The sequence below is a fragment of the Lipophrys pholis genome (genome assembly GCF_963383615.2).
Source record: "Lipophrys pholis genome assembly, chromosome: 20".
Lineage (NCBI taxonomy): Eukaryota > Metazoa > Chordata > Actinopteri > Blenniiformes > Blenniidae > Lipophrys > Lipophrys pholis.
The window spans coordinates 16,369,111-16,379,471 of NC_137648.1; the positions used below are offsets into that span (position 1 = coordinate 16,369,111).

Sequence of the window (10,361 nt, forward strand, 5' to 3'; positions counted from 1 at the left end):
ACTTAAGGAAATCTGATACGGGCTCACTTTTTATCATGAAAACCTTGTGACTCCCCTCATGTTTTGAAGCCGACTCTTAAGTGGTGGATCTGCCACAACAGGAGGCGGAGCACTATATCACACCCTGTGATTCCCTTCATGGGGCTCGTTGCGTTCATTTATAACTGCCAAACCCTCGTGGGTTTTTGTCTCACTTTTTCCTTTTGTCTAAAGTTTTGAGAGCACTTTTATTGTGAGCTGCCCTTTTTTTTTTTTTTTTTCACTGCTGATTTTATTGGCAATTCGGAATGCGGCTTTTGATCCGACCTAAAACACCTTTTAAATTTAGTCGCCTAAACCTGCATGCACCTGGATTCCTCAGCAGTGAGCAGCAGGATGCAAATGGGCCAAGGCCACAGGCACAGTTATGTTGAGGTTTTTTTTTTGTTGTTTTTAACCTTCACAAAGCAGAGTGATTGATGGAGACAATATGAAAGGACTTGTGGACTATGCTATGCTGCTCAGTTCATCCAATTTCCTGATTCAAAATGATCAATTAACTTTATTCAAATACCAATTCATTACTATTACTTTAGAAGCACTGGGTAAAACATAACATCGATCCTACTTTGAATACTGGAGGTGGAAAAAAAAAAAAGAAGAAGCAGCTGAACACAGTGACAAAATTATACGGTGACATAGTATGTGTGATATTAGAGTATGAGAAACAATGCACCTGACATAGGACTTAAATTCATAGTTAATAACCTGCAAAACCTAAAGATGTGTGAAGACGTCGACTTCCAGGTGATTCTCATCATTACAAAGACAGCAGCGGCAAAGCTGTGAAGGAACTCCAGTGACGAGAGCATAAAGACGTATTTAGCACAATTTTCATATGTATATGAAGAGAAAATGGCTGAAAAAAATGCTATTCATATTTGCCTTTCAAAATGTAAATGGGATGCAGTCTGGTAAGTGCAGACTGCTTCTGTTTCTCACACTTTGCCGTTCACAGTCATTTCAATGTGATCGAATGGGAATCGTAATTTTGAGGAAGACCCAAGGTCAGAGGCAAAGCCTCAGCAGCATCCAGACACACTCTGTAAAGTGAGAAAACATTCGGTAATACGGCTGGAGACAAAACGATGCAGGAAGAGGAACTCTGTAAAACGAAAGTACTCCGACACAATCACAAGATGAGATGAAAATATTCTCTAAGATTGCATGCAAAAGTGGAAGAAAATGTCTTGCAAATTGCATTTATGGGATACGTCGTCTTAAAATAGAAAAAAAAAAAAAAAAAGACGATTTTTTTTTTATCGCGGTCGTTCCAGTGGGAAAGAAAAATCTATCACATGAATCAAAATGAGCATTTTCCACGGTTTTTATTGGAAAGCGGGATTAAATTTTGCAGAAGATGAGCGAGAGAGATGATGTAAAACCAGTGCAAAAAAAAATAAAAAAATTTAAAAATAAATATAAGAGCTAGTATTGCAAGTAAGAGGACAGAGGAAGGAGGAAGAGGTTAAGGAATGGAGGGGGGGGGGGGGGGATGAAGCGCCTTAAATGTAAAATGTAAAAATGTCAATGGGAAAGATGTCAGCAGGTGAGGAAGCAGCCAATTATCCAGGGGAACTCTTGGCACCGAGCCCCCTGTTCCCATTAAGAGACATAATATTACTGTGTTAAGAAGAAGACTAAAGGGATGGCTGAATTGTGTGTGTATGTGTGTGTGTGTGTACACGAGTGTGTGCGTGCTGCACGTGCAACCTCTGAATAAAGAGCGGTTCAAGTCAGGAGTAATGAGACAACAAGCCCCGGCGAGAGCTTCGATAACAAGCGATAGAGATCACAAAAGCTGGGTCATTATTACTCCGCCGTGGTGGACACAGCAGCCCCTTCCTCTCATTACTCCGAGCCCATAACCCTCCGTCGCCCCAAGGAGACGAGGTGCTGAAGAAAGGAAGAAAAAAAAAGAAAGAAAAGGGTAACAGATGGGAGAAGTGTGGACATGCATTTTAAGTGAGAAAAAAAAAAAAAGGTTTATTTTAGGGCAAGATGCTTCCTCCACCCATCGATCAAGGTCTGAGGACATCAGAGGAGGCGCGTTCGCAGGAAGTCTGAGACTCTTCCATGTACAGGAATATATATATAAATATATATATATATATACTGCATGGAAGGCGCAGAGCAATAAACACTTCAGTCGCAGCGGGAGGCGGCTGGGTGTGAGCGAGAGTGACTGCCGGGAAAATGTATTATTAAAAACTTTGAGGAAATTACTTTTTCTTCAACTCATTAAAGAGTAGAAACACTTTTAATTGAGTTAATCTGAGGGGGGGGGGGGGGGGGGGGGCTTCACCCTACATTGGATAAAAACATCATAAAAAGTATAAACCATAAGCTGATGAGAGAATTTCTAGTGTTTTTAATATTTAGAACGTCAGTTTGTTTCAGGTAACTTTTCTTTTATAGTGTAAATAATTGAGCTGTGACTGATGAATAAACCCAAAGTCACAAAATCAGAAAGTTTATGGTAAAAATATGGTGGGAAAGTGAAATGTCACTATCTTGAGAATGTGTAAGTGCAACAAATAGGGGAAAAAAATCTTTACCATATAAGGAGAAGTGACCTGGATTAGCATTAAGGTGAGGAATAATCAAATGCTTCCCAAGATAAACAGACAAGAAGAGCTTGAAAAAGAGAGAGGTCATGGAAACATTCAACAGGAAACCAGCAAAAAAAGTTCTGCACGCATCAGAAACAAACTCATCAAAGCACCAGAGGAAAAATAAAGAGGTTCCGTGACAGACTGCGTCACCATACCAGTCATACATGGTCGTGCTTTGGTTTAATACTGGGTTTGGGTTAAAAGTGACACGTGGAAAAAGATGCAGACGTGGACTACGATCAATATGCAGAGTCACAGAGAGAAGAAGCAGGAAGAATCGACCGTTTTGAGTAGAACTGGAGGGCAAAACTATTAATTGTCCTAATGAAACGTGAATGTATGTCAGCTGTCATTGAAACAAGTTCAACAGTTGGGAGACTATATCAGATCTGCAAACTATTCTAAATGACAAGCATCTAACAAGCACTACAAGAGTTTTCTATCACTGATGGATCTTAGCAGTGAGCTTGACGACCAAAGAAATCCCATAACTGGGAGTAATCTCAAAGTACTAATGACTGGATCTGCCATGTTAATAAACACTATAGAAATCCAATAATTCAAAAACCATACATCTTTATGCTCATCGTCGGATTTGTGACAAAAGATGCAAACTTGTCTTGTTGTAGTGGATCCAACAGTTTGTATTTCATTTCATGTGGAATCTGCCTGTTCTTCACTACAGAGGTGGTTGTTTATTTATTATTTACATTTTTTTTTAAACCCATGCAGGTAACTCATTATGCTTTAATAAACTAGAGAACTACAGAAATCAGATATTAATCTGCTTTTAGTGCACCTATCATCACTTAATGATATCGTTAGTCTGGCATTCAACCAAAAATATACTATATTAAGACAATATACTCAAAATAAAGCTAAGATGAAGCACTTTGTACCTGTTGATGTATTTCCAGCTCAATGTTTAGAAGGAGGAAGTCAAATGAAGAAAAAAAAAAAAGTCCTGTCCTAATAGTTGGGCGGAGTGTATTTGACAAAGTTAAAACTGCAGTTCTAAGGTACCAACGGGGGACATAAAAGCAGCTTGAGCTTCTTTCAAAGGTATTTAAAGGAGTATTAAACTCGCATATAAGAGTTAAGTGTCTCGCGCTGAGCTAAATTATACTTTAGGGTCTTTTCCACCCCCTGGAAAGAAAATATTCCTTTAATAAATTCAAACAAAGATCATTGACACATCGTACAGTTCGATAAACGAAGCAGGTGTTGTTTGGACCAGTGAAGCGGTTGGACTCTCACAGCCGGCCTGATGCGACAGGAGGACTGCACGTATGAACCTACTACTGCCTGCGAGCTTTTTATATATTTAAAACGCATGAATCTTTCACAAGGCCCAGTCGAACTGGGATGGCGATGTTTGTTTGGTGCCCACCCACCCAAACAGCCACCGGCCCCCACCCCCACCCCGCCACCATGCACCTGACCGGTCTGCGGGACGGGGAAACAGCCCCCGGTGTCTGCTCGCGTTTGGTTCCCGAGGCCACTGGAGCGTGGCTGCTCCTCCAAATCACCAGGGAAATTTCATCCGCACGTCCCGAGATCCACTTAGTGGGAGTCACTTGTAAATCATGCATGTCATCAAATAAACTAATGAAGAAACACTTTCCTCAGCCTAACCAAGCCTTCGTTTTCGAGCTCTATGCTGCGGGACATGCCGTCCACCTTTAGAAACCTCAAGCTTTTTTTTTTTTTTTAGGTTTTATCAAAATGTATGGCTTTATGACAGGATCCAGCGTGAGTGCTGCTCCACACATATCCAATGTAAGCTTCTCAGTTACATAAAAACCAACCCATAATACCAAAGAATAGACAGATATTAAAGATAGAAGCTATCTTGGGTTGAAACACTCGCTCATTGCACATTTCTTTTGGCAATTCTACAGATAAACCATCAAAAATAAATCCAGTCCTGAGAGGGTTAACAAAAACACACTCACACGGTTTGTTTTTTCCTCCTCTGTCTTTGCACTTCATCCGCCATCCTTCCAATTTTTGCCTCTATTGATTGTTGTATTTTTGTTGACCACTGGTTTGTGTGGACTCAGCGTTTTCTCCTGCTGCTCCTGGCTAAGAGGTGCCAATATTATCAACTGCTCCAGACTGTATTTTTAGTTGTTTTGTACTTTGAACAAGACAACTAGTGGGGGAAAAAAAAAAAAGAAACTCAAAACACACAGAGAAGAGGTACTATTTCCAACATGACCTCTGGTTTCTTCCAGGGAGGAAAATTTAATTATTATAGGATACTTATTTTAAATGATTAAATTGTTTTTAATAAATATTAATTTTAAAAATGTGCCCATGCCAGAGCGAGGTGGGATAATTGTAAGGTTACCATTCATGCCTGGGATGTTTTCGCTCCTTTCATTTTTAATTTCACACATTTTATGCACTTTCAAGGGCAATTTCTGACCCTGCCTGAGTCCTGTGTCCGCCTACTTTCATCTTCCCTGACTCCACCTGTTTCATATTCCCAACCAGCGCCTCGCTAAAAGAGAAACAAGAATGCAACAGAGAGAAGGGAGAGAAAGACAGGAGGGCAGACAGTCAGAAACAGATGAAAGATAGATAAAGATAGAAGCTGGCCCGGCTTCAGAAAAAGAAAAAAAACAAAAAAAAAAACCCTCCTGCCTGCTCTCTGTGCTCTACTCACCAGATTTCTCTGCCGAGCTTTCCAGAATCCCTAATCTTGCCTGTTAACAACCTGCCAATAGGGCCGCTGTCCTCATGAATAAACATATGGAGTGTGGAGCATGGCCCTGCAAACATGACAACCAGCATTCCTGTGGAACAGCAAGCACGCCTATAATGCATCCCTGGGCTTGCCTCCGAGTCAATCCATCACTTAACGCTCTTTTCCACTTCTTAAAATGTCGCCGCTTCAATCGGCAGGCTTATGATCTTTTAATAATGACGACAGGTAGGGAAAGGGTGGAGGGCTGACAGCTGGTTAAGTGACTGTGTGCTGCGGATGGCTGGGCTGATGCAGTAAAACCGAGCCGAGGCTCAGCTAGAAGGCAGTTTTAGGGGGGGTGGGGGTTGTACTGAGGATTGTTTTCCACCTCTCACATGATAAATACCAGCCTGTGAAACCTGCAATAAAAGCAGATCCAGAGTAGGTTTTTCATCCCCAGTTTCATTAATTTGAGATTTGAGTTGCTGGAGCTTGGGAGGCTTTTCTACCGTTGTGAAATAAATAAGTGTGAAATAAATAATTTATCTGAAAACTGAATGGTGCTACCGCCCAAAAGAGACAAGCCTGAAATCTAATGGTGCATTCATACGGATGGTAACTTGTACAGTAACAAGTTGGGAAAGTCTCCATTCCCAGTTGACAGTGTCAGTGCAGGTAAATGACAACCAACATTATCATCACCAATACAAGCCAAGACAACTAATGCCTCTAAAGTTGGTATCATTAATGCTACACAGACGGAAATGTTTTGGTAGCAGGTTAAGTAGAGTACATCTTTGGGAAATGTTCTTTCTCATGTTGTATTATGTCATGTCGTTTTCTAAGTGAGACTGTGTGTAGTTGTACTTTTTCTGCCAGGAAGTGAGACTTTTCCCCACACTGAGTGGTGTGGTCAGCACTCTCGCCTCTTAACACAGTCCCTGGTTCCAGTCTGGGCTTGGTAGCCCCTCTGACTGGAGACTGGATGTTCGCTCTGGGTTTTCTCACACAGTCCATGTGTGAGTGTGTGCGTGTGCGTGTGTGTGTGTGTGTGTGTGTGTGACTGTCTATATCCAGTTCTAGTCTCAAACAAGTTGGATGAAGAGGGATTGACGATGGATGCGTGTACCATTTATTGTTTTCTCCCAGTACCTCATGAAGGCAGCAGAATAGGACAAGGCTGCAGCGTCTCCTCAGACTGGTTAGGCCTCTGAAGGCTTGCGACCCCCCCACCCCCACACCACCCCCACCCCCCCCTCCCCAGAGCTGCTTGGCTGCCTCATGTACTCTGTGTGCACGAGAGCAGCACTTCTGACAGGGCCACTGTGGCAGCGCCGCCCCGAGTCGAGCTCAACACCCTCGGGCGTCAGTTACTCCAGCAGCACATATGCAGCAGTGAGACAACATCACGCCTCTGACACCCTCCCTCCCTCCCTCCCTCCATCCCTCCCTCCCTCCCTCCCTCACACTGCTTCAGCTCGCCACCAAGCATGCTTCTCTTTGCGACACGGGAACACCCTATGCATTATTGAAGACACTTTTCCTAAAAGGCTACTGGCACATTATTCTGCGACCACAGTGACATGTCTGAATACTCAAAATGTCCACTTTAGCTGCAAAGAATGAGCTCAGCCAGGTAGCTCTCCCAAGCAGACTACACTGTGGAAAGGTTGGAGCGATCACATGCTTTAAAGTGGCAGCTGCTTCAGACACAGAAGATGACTCATTATCGCGTACTATCCTTTCATGAGTGGAGTTAACATTTAAAACCCGTAAAATGAGCTTTGAATTAGGCCTGTGAGTTACAAACTCCAATCTAATATGATCGCTCATCGACCTCAGATCTAAGTGGAGTTAATCCTGAACATGAGCAACTCTAATCTGCTTCCCTTCTGCATGTTGTGTTCTTCACTCCATGCCCTGGGCATGAAGTGCTTTATTCTGATTAAAAGCGTGTCCCTAAAGAATTATTCCAAGATATCATCCGACTCAAGGCCAAGGCAAAAAAATCATGTGCAGATTAGAACTTTAATAAATACCATTGTAAGTGAAGCAAGTGCACAGTCGTAGTGTGTTATGTTGAAAATCAGCCCGGAGTCAAAGTTATTGAGCGTTAAAATGCAAATCAGCAATGAAATCAGGCATGTTGGACTTCAATGAAACGCAACCGCACGTGTAAAAAACAAAAACAAAAAAAGAGCAACTAGAGAAACCATGTTAGCACAGTCATCTATCAGAAAGAGGCTGCTCATATCATGACGTACTGAAGGTGGGCCAATTGGAAGCAGCGTGACACAAATGTAATTATGGATGATAGATAGGCAACGATTAGGTCATAAGTTCCACAAGGGGGCGCATCAGAAAATAACTGGAGGGGACAGTGTCAAGTTTTGGATGCATGCAAGGTCGATTTCCTTGCGATTCAGAAGTTGTTAGGAAATAGTAAATATGTCGCATCGTACTTATACGAATTCAGCCAAGTTAGAGTATAACTTCTAACAAGGCGCCACCTGATCCGCGGACTCACAATTCACCATTTAGCACACAGAAAGTAAACTTTACAAGCAAGAGGAAACTCACATTTTTCGAATGCCCTCCGTGAACGGAGCCGTTTGCTCTTTAACGCCGTTCAACAAGTTCAGAGCCGCAGAATGAACATGAATGAGGAAAGAAAGCTCTTTAAGATGCGCTCCTCCGCGGGAATGTGATGAGTACGCACGTCAGTCTCAGCGGAATCGCTGCGCGCACCATCTCTCGCTCTCGTTCCCAATCAAGTGGAGGATTTTCCTGCCACTTCAAAACAAATGACTGATCACCGTCCGGGGGGCACGGTCAGCAGCACCGCGCCTGGTGTGAACAGGAGGATTTCTGAGCAGGAGCTCTGGTGCCAAAGTGTCCATCATCCTCTCTCCAAGTGTCATTCCATCACGGCGTCAGTCTGATGCGCACTGATGTCCGCAGCAAAGAAGAACCACGCACAAAAAACCCTGTACTGCAAAACAAACTTTGACCCGATGGGGTGCGTTCCTCCTCCTAGTCTGTTTTAAATCCCCTCATTTCCAAAGACATGCGGATCTCTGCGCGGATCTCATCCCAGGTCTGATTTCTTTTCTCCGGGGCTAAGAATAGGTTTCAGCCACTCAATGGGGACATGAATCACACCAATTAGTCTCGGCTGCTGCTGCGAATATCCGCTCGCATCACCGGGTCTTCTGCTGGCCGTTTCCCCGGCACGGCGCAGCAACAAACCGCCCAGACGGAGATGGCGGGGAGGATAACGCGCTCCGAGGCGCGATTAGATGAGACGCACACTCAGCCCATTCCACCCCCCCACACGCACACCTATGGTTTCTCTCCCCACCCCTCTCGTCCTTCTCCACCTCGCCTTCAACACCCCCACCCACTCGCATACATCAACGCGCACCATCCTCTTTCGGGACCTGTTAGAAACTCAGAGGGGAGGAGGATCGCCTCTTTTAGTCGAGTTCACCCGAGTCGCCTGAACGCGTTAAATTAACCACCAAATACGGGCGTGAACCCAATGGAGCCCCCAAGGAATTTTTGCGTCCGGGAAAAGCTAAAGGTGCTCAAACTCGGTCTATCTGTGACTAGAAATTGATTGAAAAAAAAAAAAAAAAAAAAAAAGAATTATAAAAAAATATTATCAAGTTTATGATTGCACTTGTTCACATTGTGAGCTGGCTGCTGTGCATTAATGCAGGTTCAGGATAAGAGTCTGTATAGCAGTTTTAACACGCGGATTGGATGAAATATTTCCGTACGTGATGGTAAAAAAAAAAAGAAAAAGAAAAGAAAAGAAAAATCTAAATAAATACAGGGTGTCCGTGAAGGTACCATACTAAAATGTCAACTTTAAACTGACTATACACGTTTTAATACAGAATAAATTTAGAATACTGAATTTTTGAACTTATCATAATTCACAATTAGAACTCTAAAGGGAGTCACGTGGAGCCCAAAACAACCAAAATGTAACATGTTTTTTACTCGTTATTCCCACTGCTGAATTAATTATTATGAAGTGTGAGTTCGGGGGGTGGCGGGTGGGGGAGTTGGGGGTGGGGGTTTCGGGTCATGCCAGGGGCGCAAAGGTTCTCCTCTCAGCAGCTTGACAACTCTCGACACAGCTGAGTGTGTCCACGTCTCCAGTCTGTATCCAGCCTCGGGAGGCCAACAGAGGCCCCCCAGTATACAACACTTTCACCTGCACGGGCACGTGTAATATTCATGGACAGTGTCAGAAAGACAGACAGATGTACACGCTTCACAGAAAACGTCATATTTCCACAGATTGGTTGTAAAGTCAGAGGTGAGAATAAATGAGTGGTTATCCAGCAAGACTGGTAATATTAAAGTACATTCTATGTTCTTTACAATTGGCACCATGCATGTTGTGATCTATACAGAATCAGTCATCACCTCAACTAGATATGGCAATTCTTACCGTCTTGGCTCTCTGCTCGCACAACCTCCTTTAAACACGTCATGCAGGTGGATCTTTCATAAATTTCCAGTATGAAAGGTGTGTGATGAAAGAAACTGTACATTATCAGTCTTTCATGGTGTCAGAAAGCAGCATTAAGGCTACTTCTTTTCTCGTTATAGCACTAAAGGTGATGCTTGTGTTGATGAGTGCGTATCCACGCGCGGCGATGGAGTATGGTGGTGAATGAAAGAAAAAAATGTAACCTGTGTTGTTTTTTTGTGTCTTGTAAAAAAACAACAAAAAAAACAAAACAGCTTGAGTTCCCCAAATAGTCGGCTTACTTTCCCTTATCACGACGCACAATTTGGCCACCCACTCAGCGCGCGTCGCGGCGCAGCTTCCTAAACTTTACGCGCCACCACCATTCAGTTGGAGATTAATGAAATCAAAAGTAATCGGCTGCCTGAGCCTCTCACCTGCTCTCTCAGTGCTTCATATCGTCGTGAACAGCCAGTCCTGTAGCCTGTTGCAGCCAAATAAATCCGCTTTAAAACGGGACATGTTAACG

General features: G+C 43.3%; 1 protein-coding gene across 1 annotated transcript in view; it reads right to left on the minus strand.

The window, feature by feature from the left end:
- ntng1a (netrin g1a) overlaps positions 1 to 8,639 on the minus strand; it is a 114,458-nt gene extending 105,819 nt beyond the window's left edge. Inside the window, exon 1 of the mRNA XM_080489424.1 lies at positions 7,927 to 8,639. The gene's annotated coding sequence lies outside the window, so the exon portion shown is untranslated. The remainder of the gene's footprint in view (positions 1 to 7,926) is intronic.
- Between the last annotated feature and the right edge of the window lie 1,722 nt (positions 8,640 to 10,361).